This window comes from Sciurus carolinensis, chromosome 1 (assembly GCF_902686445.1).
Source record: "Sciurus carolinensis chromosome 1, mSciCar1.2, whole genome shotgun sequence".
Lineage (NCBI taxonomy): Eukaryota > Metazoa > Chordata > Mammalia > Rodentia > Sciuridae > Sciurus > Sciurus carolinensis.
The window spans coordinates 6,791,283-6,803,195 of record NC_062213.1 but is presented as its reverse complement, the minus strand read 5'-3'; positions in this window follow the sequence as shown (position 1 = coordinate 6,803,195).

The following is an 11,913-nucleotide window of genomic DNA, read 5'->3' as shown; positions in this document are numbered from 1 at the left end:
GGTGCAGACTCCAGATGGCGGCGTCTTGGAATAACTCAGAATAGTAGCATCAGTCACTCATGTCCCCTAAAGTCTCCCGATGATTCCACGGAGAAGGATTTATGTTGTGCTTCCATTGCTCTTACTAATTGCATATTTAATGAGTGATTCAGCATCTTTGGTAGCTACAGTGGCTTGTAATAATTCAAATGAGGTCACATATTTTTATAATTACTTTGTTTTAATGATGAGTGAAACATTCTTTGGTTTCTTAGGTCAGCGAAACAGAGTTCCCTTCTAGCCTAGATTTCTATGTATTCAAATTGATCAATAGATCAATGAAACTCCAAACAGAAAATCAAAATAATAATATGGATTGTGTATGGACGTGGAGAGCCGTGTCGTAGGTGAAAATGCATGTCTAAGTTTGGGGGTGGATAGGCTAGGGGAGCCTTCTGCAACTGCACAGCATTGCTCTGCACCAACCAGAAGTGTCAGATTCAGTTGCCATTCCCAGCTCTTCAACCCTCCCTCTGCCCTGGGGCCTCGGTGTGTCCAGGTGGGATCTGCACCTTCTGTAGAGTTCTGGCTAGCCTGGCTCACTTACTCTCACTGACACAGCACCACTGCTTGCCGAGGTCTCTTCTTTGAGAAGAACAGCAGCCCCGAGACCACTGGCACCAGAAGGACGGAGCCCTGTGTGTGGAGCTGACCTCAGCCAAAGCCTGGAGGTGCCTAGCAGGCCCAGTCCAGCGAAGGCCAGCGGGGAGCAGCAGAACCACTGACCCATGGAGGAGTCAGGATCCCCCTGGGCCAAAGGAGCTTGAGGGAATAAAAGATGGCCCCAAATTCAAAGAACCCCAGAAATCATGCTGCCATTTTTCAGCTCTGCCTTTTCACAGGCTAGGCAGCCACCGCTGATGTGGCCTATGGAGCTAACCAGGCACAGCTCAGCCAGTACATTAGTCAGCTTAACATGCCTCTGCGACTGGCTTCTCACCACCACACTGGTGCTTTCCTGTCAAGCATAATGGGACCCCAGGGGAGGTTGGCCGGGTGAGACGTGTGTCTAGCAGAACCCAGCTGGCCCCTAGCCAAGTACAGAACAGGACCTGAAGCCCTGGGAAATGGCAGCCTCAAAGAGCCAGCCTGTGTCCCTCTCAGTCCCTGCCCCCAGGGTCTGCTGGGCTGCAGACAGCACCCTTGATTTAAGGCCGCTCAGCTTCCCAGCTCTTCACCTTGTAGGTTTGGGGCTCACGGGTGCCTTGGTGTCTGAATTCAAAAGGTAGATAACGCCCATCAAACTGTTATGCTAATTGAACAAGTTAATGGCTATTAAGCAATTCACAATAAGCTTGGTTGATATTTGGCATCCAATAAAAGAAAGTCAAAAGACTATTTATTTAACCTCATCTCCTATAGCCCTGAAAATGCACCAGGGCACAACATAAGCTTAGCATAATGATTATTGTAACTTGGATATTTTTTTTTAAATTTATGTCTGTTTAATCTCAAAGAATTCTTGTTTGATTTAATTTACTTTTATTGAGGATACAAAGTTTTCTACATAAACAAGGATTTCAACTGTAAGGAAAGATATGTTTGTCTCTTCCCTGTTAATATTTATCTAGCCACTTGATTTTTATTTTCCTGTTTGTAGTACTGAGGATAAAACTCAGGGCCTTACACATGCTAGGCAAATGCTTTACCACAGAGCTAAATCCTCAGCCCTATAACATTTATTTGCGAATTTGTTTTCTTATCTTATTATATTGCCTAGACTTTCTAAGACAATGTTGAAAAATAATGGGGATAGTTTTTTGATATTCATGGTAATCAAAGGCATTAACAGTTTGCTGTTGACTCCTCTTTGCTGACTTCTTGTAAGTAACTATTATATTTAGATACATTCCTTATATTCTTACTACTTATGTGATTTGTAAGATGTTTCAATTTGAGGTGGACTATTCATATTCATTTGTGCTTTTCTTTTTTATGATGAATAATTATTTTACAGCTAGCTATGACTTGATAATATCATTATTAGTTTTTTACACCTCAGATCACAAACAAAATTGGTCTGTAAGCCCACTCTTATTTTAATCATTCAAAAATACATATTTAATGCAAACTAAATGGTAGATATTTTGCTGAAAATTACAAATTCAAACAAAAACAAAACCTACATTGTCTCTGCTACCATGGAGTTTTCAGTGTAACAGACAAGATTAAAATCGTGATACATGTTAAAACTATAGAGGGCTGTCGAGAATATTAATGATGGAAATGGTTAGTTAAGGTTAAGCAATAAGTCCAAGGTCTACAAAAGTTTTATTGAACCTAAGACTTGCAGGATACTTAGGAAAGAACAAGATATAATAGGAATAGGGGCAGAAGCCCAGGGGCCTCAGGCACACTGCAATTGACCTGTTTAAGAAAAAGCGGGAACTAAGCAAGAGTCAACTGCGATAGGAACATGAGTGGCTGTGGAGATCCACAGCACTGCGAAGCATGCTGCAGGCTCAGGATCAGAGACGATACCACAGGAAAATGTTTCCATGCTGCAAGTTTTAACTTGATTTGAAAAGCAGGGAATGTATTTGAGTGAAAGAGAGGAGTAGGAGGTCAAATGTTAGTTCTGGAGCACAGGAGAGGTGTAGTGATGAATGTTGGGACTAATGACACGTTAACTAACTCAGGTTGACTCCTTACTTCCTGGCGAGGGAGCAAGATCAAGGCCTCAAAGGTGGTTTCAAAGGTAAATAACGATGAATCGGACCACTGTCAGGGATTGGTTAACAACAATTCCGTGAACGTGATCAGCTTGTGCTTGCCATATAGTCCAATGGGACTCTTGCCTGCATGAACACCCCATGCCTTGCTGACCTTTAAGCTGATTGGTTCCCGCCTAGCCCCCACCCTACATAAAAGCTGTGTGACTTCCTCAATAAACGAGTTCCTGCTTGACTGGTCTCCCTGACCCGTCTGATTGTCCTCCGCCCGGAGGGCTGGGTGGGGGAGGTCAGTTGGCCCTACCTTTCCCGGTCTGACCTAGTTGGGGAGTGTCCCCTTCTCTTGCCGCTGGTTGAGAAGAGCAAGGGGGCTAAAGACCTCGACATCTGGCGCCCAACGTGGGGCCCCTCAGGGCTGATCCGCAGCCAATGTGAAGAGGCAGCTTCGAAACCGAAAGTACAGGCAGATCAGGCCAAGCGAGTTCCGAGGTGAGGGCATCCCTGAAAAGATGGGGCAAACACACACCACACGTGGTGACCCTGGGCTCTCAGTAGACTCATGCTGAAGAGCAGGGGCTTGAGTGGTCTGATACACAGGTGGAAAAAGCCTGGGACACCTTTACTCGGGTGGCCCCTTGGCTTCCTGCCGCTAATCTTTTTGACTGGTCCGCATGGGATCGCGTAGAACAACTTGTTAGGAAGAGGGAAATCAGTTTAGGGGAGGGTCCCCATTGGGAGCATGCCCTACATTATCCACCCTTAAGGCCTGCTTCTCCAGGACCTCCCAAGGGGGCTCCAAGGTTCCCCCCAAAGAGCCGCCTCCTCTGGATGGCGGGAAATCTTCCCGGCAGCCATTTTATGATACTGGGTGAGAACTCACTGACTCTAACCTCCCCGCTCCCTGTATGGCCTTCCCGGTAAATGCTAAAATGTTAGTTTGGGAAGGAATGACTAATGGTCACAAATTGGCCTGTGCAGGGATGAAAGATGGCTCCATGGGAAGGTGGATTGTGGCTACCAAAGATATTGGTGCACAGCTTCTGCAAGCGAGCGGGCAGATGGAAAGGGATTCCTTATCTTCAAGTCTCTTCTTTCTTCACTTTTCTGAACACCTCCTTCTTCTCCCCCTCTTAATCCCTCCTCCTCCTCCAACTTCCACTCAGCTGTTTCTGCTCCCATTCCCTGGCCCAGCCCACCTAGTCCTCCTGCCATGAGGTCCCACATAGGCTGGTGTGGAGGGAGTAACCAGCCCAATCATCAGTGTCATGTCCCAGTAAGGGGTATAATATAGTAGCCCCATTCCCCACAAGTAGTGGGAGATAATTGTTTCACAATTTTCTGCGTCCAAACCTGAATTGAACCAGGAAAAAGGGTTAAAATGCCCTAGGCATCAAGTTTCTGCTAGAACATTTTAGCCCCTTTCAGATCCAGATCTCAGTCAGGGCTTATATTGAAATGTAAATAGAGAAAGCCTGAAGGCTCAGTAGGAGAATGGTCTCAAACCCAAAGGGAAGAAAAAAAAAAAAAAAAAAAGCAAAAAGAGTCTTACCTGAACTCCAGCAAAAGTAAATTTTATGGCGCTTTACTAAAGTAATTAACGGCCGTATCATTTTTCCAGGACTCTTGTTTTTGTTTGAATTCTACATTTTTTTTGAGCTCATGACTTTTTTGATCAGTTCTAGTTTTTTATTCAACTAGAGTTTTTGAACATCTGTTACATTGCAATGGAGATTCACCCATAAAGTTATAAGTCCTTTGATTTTGTGTTATTTGTATGTCATGCTGTCTGATGTCATGTTTTGTCTGTATCAAAATTGAGCGCTCCTAAAATTAAAATTTAAAAATGGATCCAGATACTTTTAATTCACGTGATTTAAAAAGGTTCAATTTAAATTGGGTAAAATAATAAAAGTAAAATGCCCTCAAAAATAATTTGCAAATCTCTAGGTGGTCAAACTAATAAAATGTTGATGTTTATAAAATGTCTAATATCAACTGTTTCTAGGACTTTTCTTCAACAGGAAAGAGACAGCAAATACTGTTCAGGACACTTGTGTGATATCTTGTTTTTTTTTTAACAATAAGGTAAGTGAATTAGAGTTCACATGTATGGGATTACTCAAATGTGTTTGTAGAGAAAATTGCTTTGTAAACTAGAAACAAGTTTACTAAGAGTTATGTCCTAACAAGTGCAATTCTATATACAAAGGGTCCCAAAAGTTTCAACTGTGTTTCAATGAGAGTACTATATATAACAAAATATTTAATCTTATTAAAATAGAGTAATTCATCTAAATTCAGAAATTTCATAAGAGTTGTTTCAGAATGCGAACAAAAAGGAGTCAACAGATAGGAAAGAGAAAATAAAAGGTTCTGGGTATATTTAGTAAAAGGGAAAAGGAAATGTTTCTGGGTAAGAAAGTGCTTATATAATGAAATACATGAGGGTCTAAGTAAGTGCTAAGAAAGTCTGTGTGTAAGTAAAGGGCAAGTTTCAACAAGTTTGCGTGTAAATAAGTTGGTTGTGTGTATGTGAGACAGCTAAAGCTATTTAAGGTTTTTCCTAAGGTGAAATACTAATGTTCTGATATAAACCAAAGTTTAATCTATATGGTAAAATGACAAGGATTTCTTAGAAACAGTAATTTACTCTTAACTTTCTGTCTATTAAGTTTTATTCTTTAGAACAATTAGTCTTAAAAATTGGGGTTTATACAATTATGGTTAAACAATGGTAAGAGTATTGTACTACATTAGAGTCTAAATTTTTCTTTAAAAGCTAAATTTAGTAATATAAAGGTGTCAAGATAATTGTGAAATGGTCACTCTTTGTATATTAAATGTGTTCATATTTTCCAGGTATACAAGTTTTAAAGCAGGGACTTTATTAAGCTGCTATTCTCCAAACTAAACTTGTCTGTAATGGTAATTTAAAACTTATAAAGAGGTAAATTTTATTGGGGATTTATTTCTATCATTTAATGTTCTGTTATAGGACCTGTTATCAATAGGGTATATGTAAAATTTGTTACTTTTTACACTGAGATAAAGAATTTTAAATGTAAATGTATTTCTAAATGTTAGAGCCTGATTTGTTTAAAGGTTAATATTGTGAAACAAAAGCATTTTGCCACTTTGCCACACAAAAGGAAAGTTAAAAGCTCTCTCAGTATTTCTTTAATTCATGTTAAATTGTGTTAACTAATGTTCATATAGACTCAGGAGTCAATATATGTAAACTTCTTAAAATGACATTTAAGAAAGAGTGTAATGCGCAGTAGCAAAAATGGGACAACAGTGATTGAGATTGGGGTGTCTGACCTCATGACTTTGGACAGCACTTTGCAGCTCTACCATCTTAGATCTAAGGCTCAGCTTGATTCCTTGGTCACTGTCGTCCTGCAAAATTGTTGTGGTTTGGACCTGCAAAGGCGAAGGAAGGAGGGCTTTGCCTGTTCCTTGGTGAGAGCGCTGTTTCTACGCCAACCACTCTGGCATTGTACAAGATAAAAATCAAAAACCTACAAGAAGATCTGGAACATCGTAGGAGCGAGCTCCACTCTAATTTCCTATGGACTGGGTTACACGAGTGGCTCCCCTACCTCCTCCCACTTAGGGGACTGCTAATCACCATTATCCTTGTGTTCACCTTTGGGCCTTGCATAATCGATAAGCTTATCCATTTCCTGAAAAGCCAGGCTAAATCTGTGCAGCTCATGGTGGTCCAACAGCATTATACCACCCTTCATAATGATGATTGGGAGCCCTATAGGATCATGGATCACTCGTATCAAGACACTGGGGTCTAAGTGTCTCTCCCTTAAGCCCTCCTCCTCCTGAGGGGCCCGCCTGAAGTGCTAAGGTGGTAGTCAATGACGGGTAAGATCCTCAGAGGACAACCTAAGACAGGCACACCTTCGAGTAAGGCGGACCCCCAAACTGCTAGGGTGATGTTCCATGACAGGTAAGACCCTCCCAGGTGCAATCTAAGACAGACACACCCTTAATATAAAACAAAAAAGGGGGATATGTTGGGACTAATGACACGTTAACTAACTCAGGCTGACTCCTTACTCCCTGGCGAGTGAGCAAGATCAAGGCTCAAAGGCGGTTTCAAATGTTAATGATGATAAACCGGGCCACCATCAGGGATTGGTTAACAACAGTTCTGCGAACGTGATCAGCTGGTGCTTGCCATGTAGTCCTATGGGACTCTCGCCTGCATGAACCCCAGCGCCTTGCTGACCTTTAAGCTGATTGGTTCCCACCTAGCCCCCACCCTACATAAAAGCTATGTGATTTCCTCAATAAACGAGTTTCTGCTGTGATTGGTCTCTCTGAGGTGTCTGATTGTCCTTCACCAGGAGGGCTGGGTGGGGGCGTACTCAGTATGCCCACTAGATGACTCCAGCTGGTGCCTCTGGGATACTAATTGGCTACTGAATTGACACTTCAGGTCTCTGCTCAGGTGTGTCCACAACAAAATCATCATGGTTAAATGGCACATGCCAATGAGAATAATTTTTATTTGAATTATCCACTAAGGAAACTAGAGAAAAGTAAAGAGATTTAGAAATTAAGCTCTTCATTACACTGAAAGCTACTAATGCAATATTTCAGGCATACCTTAGTGAATATGTCTTTTAGCCAAGTATCCACGCAGCTGCCATCTAAAAAAAGAAAAAGCCATTCTGCTATTGTTAGTGAATTTGTCTCTTGACCCTTGTAAGATGTCACTGTGACTATTACAACCCTCAGAGTCATCCCAACGCTAAGACAACTCCTCCACCAGCCCCTGAGGGACTGTGGGATTCCCTGGTATTTATCAGTTCCACTTCACTTGGACCGATGGAGATGACCCCTCTGGTTAGACCAGACCATGGGGAGAAGCAGTCATGCCTCCTGTGCCCACGGAAGTGCAGTGTGGGTGGCTTACAGGGGAAGATGAGCTCTGGGGTGGAGAGCTCATATGATGCTTTGTTTCCTCTTTACAGACACATCTTCACCTCCATGGATGCTCCTCAAATTTCAAACCATGAGTCCTTTCTCTTGTCTACCAATGTATACTTAAGAAAAAGGCAAAAATGACAATAATAATAACCCAAAATTTCATTCATCATAGCTATCATAATAGAAGTTATTATTATTTATTGTTAAATAGCAGTCATTTGTACGATTAATATTATTGTGAAAGGGAGAATCATTCTCTTATCCACCTTAGAATTGCCAATGTCTACCACAGTTAATGGAGCAAAAATAAAATGAAGTATAATTATTTCTCTCTTAAGATAAATAGTTACTGACATCCATTGTTCATGATAACAAATGCCTGGTTCTAGCTTCTTCACTATCATGCATTTTTAAAGGTCCTTTTTCATTTTGACAAGGAATAATGATCACTCCTTTCTCACAACTAATTCATACCATAAAAGTATCAGAAAATTAATTTTATAAAAGAGATAAAATGATTTTGCTCTAATAAATGCCCAGCACACCTGGAAAATGTAAATTATTGAAATTGGAGTCTGCTCTGCATCTTGAAAACCTGAAACAAACCGCTTGTAACTCTCATTTTCTACTGAGCTGTTGTGGTTAGAAGGAGAACTGTTCACGGGAAGGCTCTTCTAAGAAGGGACACGTGCACTGACACACTCACACACCCCTGCCTTGCCAGAAGCACAGACGCCCCTCATCCCTGTGCTGGAGCTGCAGTGGAGTGCAAAGCAAGTCCAAGGGGTGAACTGCTAGTGCTGTGGGCTGGGAGTGCTCTCCATTGAATCCGAAGGCTCAGACCCAACGGAGCACACTAAACCTCTAAGTAATGCAGGATGAAGATGGCGGGAAGGAGGGAGAGAGAGAAACACAGAAGCACTTGGAGTGACTTTGAGAGAACCGTGCGGAGCCACTGAAAGGATAAGGTACTACCTGTGCAAAGCTCACAAAGCTTTGCAGTTCCACTCTGCCTTCCAGAACCCGCTGAATTCAGCAGAGTTCACGTCACCATTACAAGCTCTCCCCTCCACACACCAGCAGCTCCTTTCCTGGAAACCCAGTGCTAACTTAATTCAGATGTGGCAACCTTCTTGCGTGTCTAACTTGCCTAGAGGGACACACTCCCCATGCTGTTATGGACTGGATGCTTGTGTTCCCACAAGTCCACATGTTGAAACAGTAAATTCCAGTGCGATAGCCTGAGGAGATGGAGCCCTTGAGAGGTGGTTTAGTCATGAGAGTGGATCCCTCACAGAGGGATTAGTGTCCTTAGAAGAAGAGACTGGACAGCTTCTTTCCTCTCTCTGCTCTGATCATGTAAGGATACAGCAGGAAGATGACCATCTGCAATCCAGGAAGCCAACCCTCACCAGACACCTGATCTGCAGTGCCTTCACGTGAACCTCCCTGCCTTCAGAGCTGTGAGAAATAAATGCCGTTTTGGAACCATCCTGCCTATGGTTTCTGTTAGAGCAGACCAAGCGAAGACGCATGCCCAACAGTGTCTCTAAATTTCAGTTCACAAGTTACACAGACCCTGATCACCATCATGGGACCTTACATTTAACCAGAACATTTTTTCCAACAGATTAATTGAGATAAAATTCATATATCATATAACTGACTCATTTGAAATATTTATTGTGTTCGTACAGTAAATGGGTTGTGCGACCATCACCACCATCAAATTTAGTCTTGTTATCCACAAGGAAGAAACTCCATATTCACCAGGAGTCTTCCCCTACTGCTATCCATGCTCTCTTCTCCACCTCACAGGCCAATACCTGTCTGCTCTGTTTCTACGGATTTGCTGTTTGGGACCTTTTCTACTCCTAACTGTAATGGTGTATCCCTCACTCAATATCTTCTCATCCCTTTTACCACTAACCTCCTGAGCCACTGCTAACTGCCATTTCAGTTTCAGTCTGACCTTCTGTGAGATCTTCTCCTTTAGATTCCACATGGGGGTAAAAGTATGCAAGATTTTCTTCCTGTGTGTGGCATTTTTCACCTAATGATATCCAGTTTCATCCATGTGGTCATGAATGACAGAATTACATTCCTTTCATGGATGACTAGTATTTCATGAATATATATCTGTATCTATCAATGGATCTACCTACCTAGTCTATCCCTCTCTTCTCTATCTCTTCATATATATAGTCCAGCTTGCATTTTCTTCACTCATTCCGTAGTTGATGGGCAGTTTGGCTGTTTCCATGGCTGCCTATTGTGAAGAGTGCCACAATGATCACGGGGGTGGAGATGTCACTGAGGTATTGATTTCACTTCCTTTGACTATAATCCAGTAGTGTGATTGGTGAATCATATGGTAGTTTCATTTTTTACTTTCTGAGGAATCTCCACACCATGTTTCATAATAGTTGTACTAATTTACATTCCTACCTACGATGCGCAAGTGTTCCCCTTTCTCCACTTCCTTGTCAATGCTTATCTTTTATCTTTGTTATAATAGACAGACACACAATCGGTGACATATCATTGTGGGTTTGCTTTGCATTTCCCTGATGATTTGGATATTGAGCAATTTTTAAAATATGCTTACAGGTCATTTGTGTCTCTTCTTTTGAGAAATGCCTACTCCAATTCAGATTAATCATTTTCTTGCTATTGAGATGAGTTCTGATGCAATTTTCCAGATAACTCTTATCAGATATATGGTTTATGAGTACTTTCTCCCATTCGGTGGGGTAGATCTTTCTTTCTGTTGATTATTCCCTTTGCTATGCAGTTCTTTAGTTTGATATCTTCCAATCTATTTTGCTTTTCTTTCTTGTACTTTTGGAGTCTTGTCCAAAAACATCCTTTCCAGGTCCAATGTTACCCAGGACATTTTGGACTTAAGTCAGTAACTTCCGAATTTGGCCCTTATTTCCTGCACAGTCTATCAGCCATCATCCTTTGTTAGGACTTCCTATTTTGAGACACTAAAAATAAGAAATTCTCCACCAAACTTACAAATGTGTCTACCTCTTAACGCACAAGAACCAGCATATAAATAGGCTGCACCATCTGCAAATTAAGGAGAACACCTAGCAAACCACCAATTGTTCTCCAGCTGCTGCTGCTTCTCCCTGCTCTCCCTACCTCATCTCAACAGGTTTGCCCACCCGGCCAGCGCACCCTTTCTCACATCCAGTTCTTTTCAAATTCTCAAACCAGGAGGCACAACTCCCTGTGCAAAAGAAGCAACTCCATGCTGAAGGAAGTCAGCTCTCAAAGCTCTCGATTCAGGGCTCAGACATCACTTCACAGAGTGGATAACTCCCTCCTTGAAATGTAGTCTCTGCTTTTATTTCTGCATGTTGTGGTGTCCCATTTTACTCAGGTGCAGCTGTGTCCTCCAGTCTCTCTTGAAGATGTTTCTATATGTGTGTGTGTTTGTGTGTGTACATATACATACCTATGTATGTATGTATATATATATATATATGTGCATTTACATTTCACTTCATTTTCAACAGATTTATTGAGGATCGTCAGTATATATTGAACTGTACATAAAATGTACTTGCAAATTGCTATAATCAGGAAAATAAACATACCTATCACCTCAAATGCACCATCCAGTTCCTTTACAATCCCTCATTTTTGATCCCCCATGCCTGCCTCCCTCCCCACTTTTCTTCCTCTGGCCAAAACTGACTTACTTCCTGGTCACAAGTAACTAGTTTGCATTTTTTGAAATTGTATACACTTGGAGTAACCCTACACATGCTCTTTTTAGAGTTTGTTTTGGTCTCACTGATTTTGCTCAGCATGGTTATTTTATGATTCATCTGGGTTTTAGCATGTATCACTAGTTCATTTATTTTTATTGCTGAGTGCCGTTTCATTGTATGACTGAGTCAGTTTGCTTAGTCATCCACTTGCTGGTGGGCATTTGGGTTGTTTCCAGCTTGGGGCTGTTATAAATACAAATACTATGAATATTCATGTACAATTCTTTGCAGGGACATATGCTGTCATTTATCTTGAGTTCAAACCTAGGAGTAGAATGGTCAGACCATATGGCAAGTATACATTTACATTTTGGAAAACTTCCAATTTCCCAAGTAGTTTTGCCATCTTATATTCCCACCAGAAACTGTTGAAATAGATTCCATTTTTCAATATTCTTACCAGCACTTCATGTTGAGCATCCTTTCAGGAGATTATTTGGCATGCTCTACCTTCTTAGTGAAATATC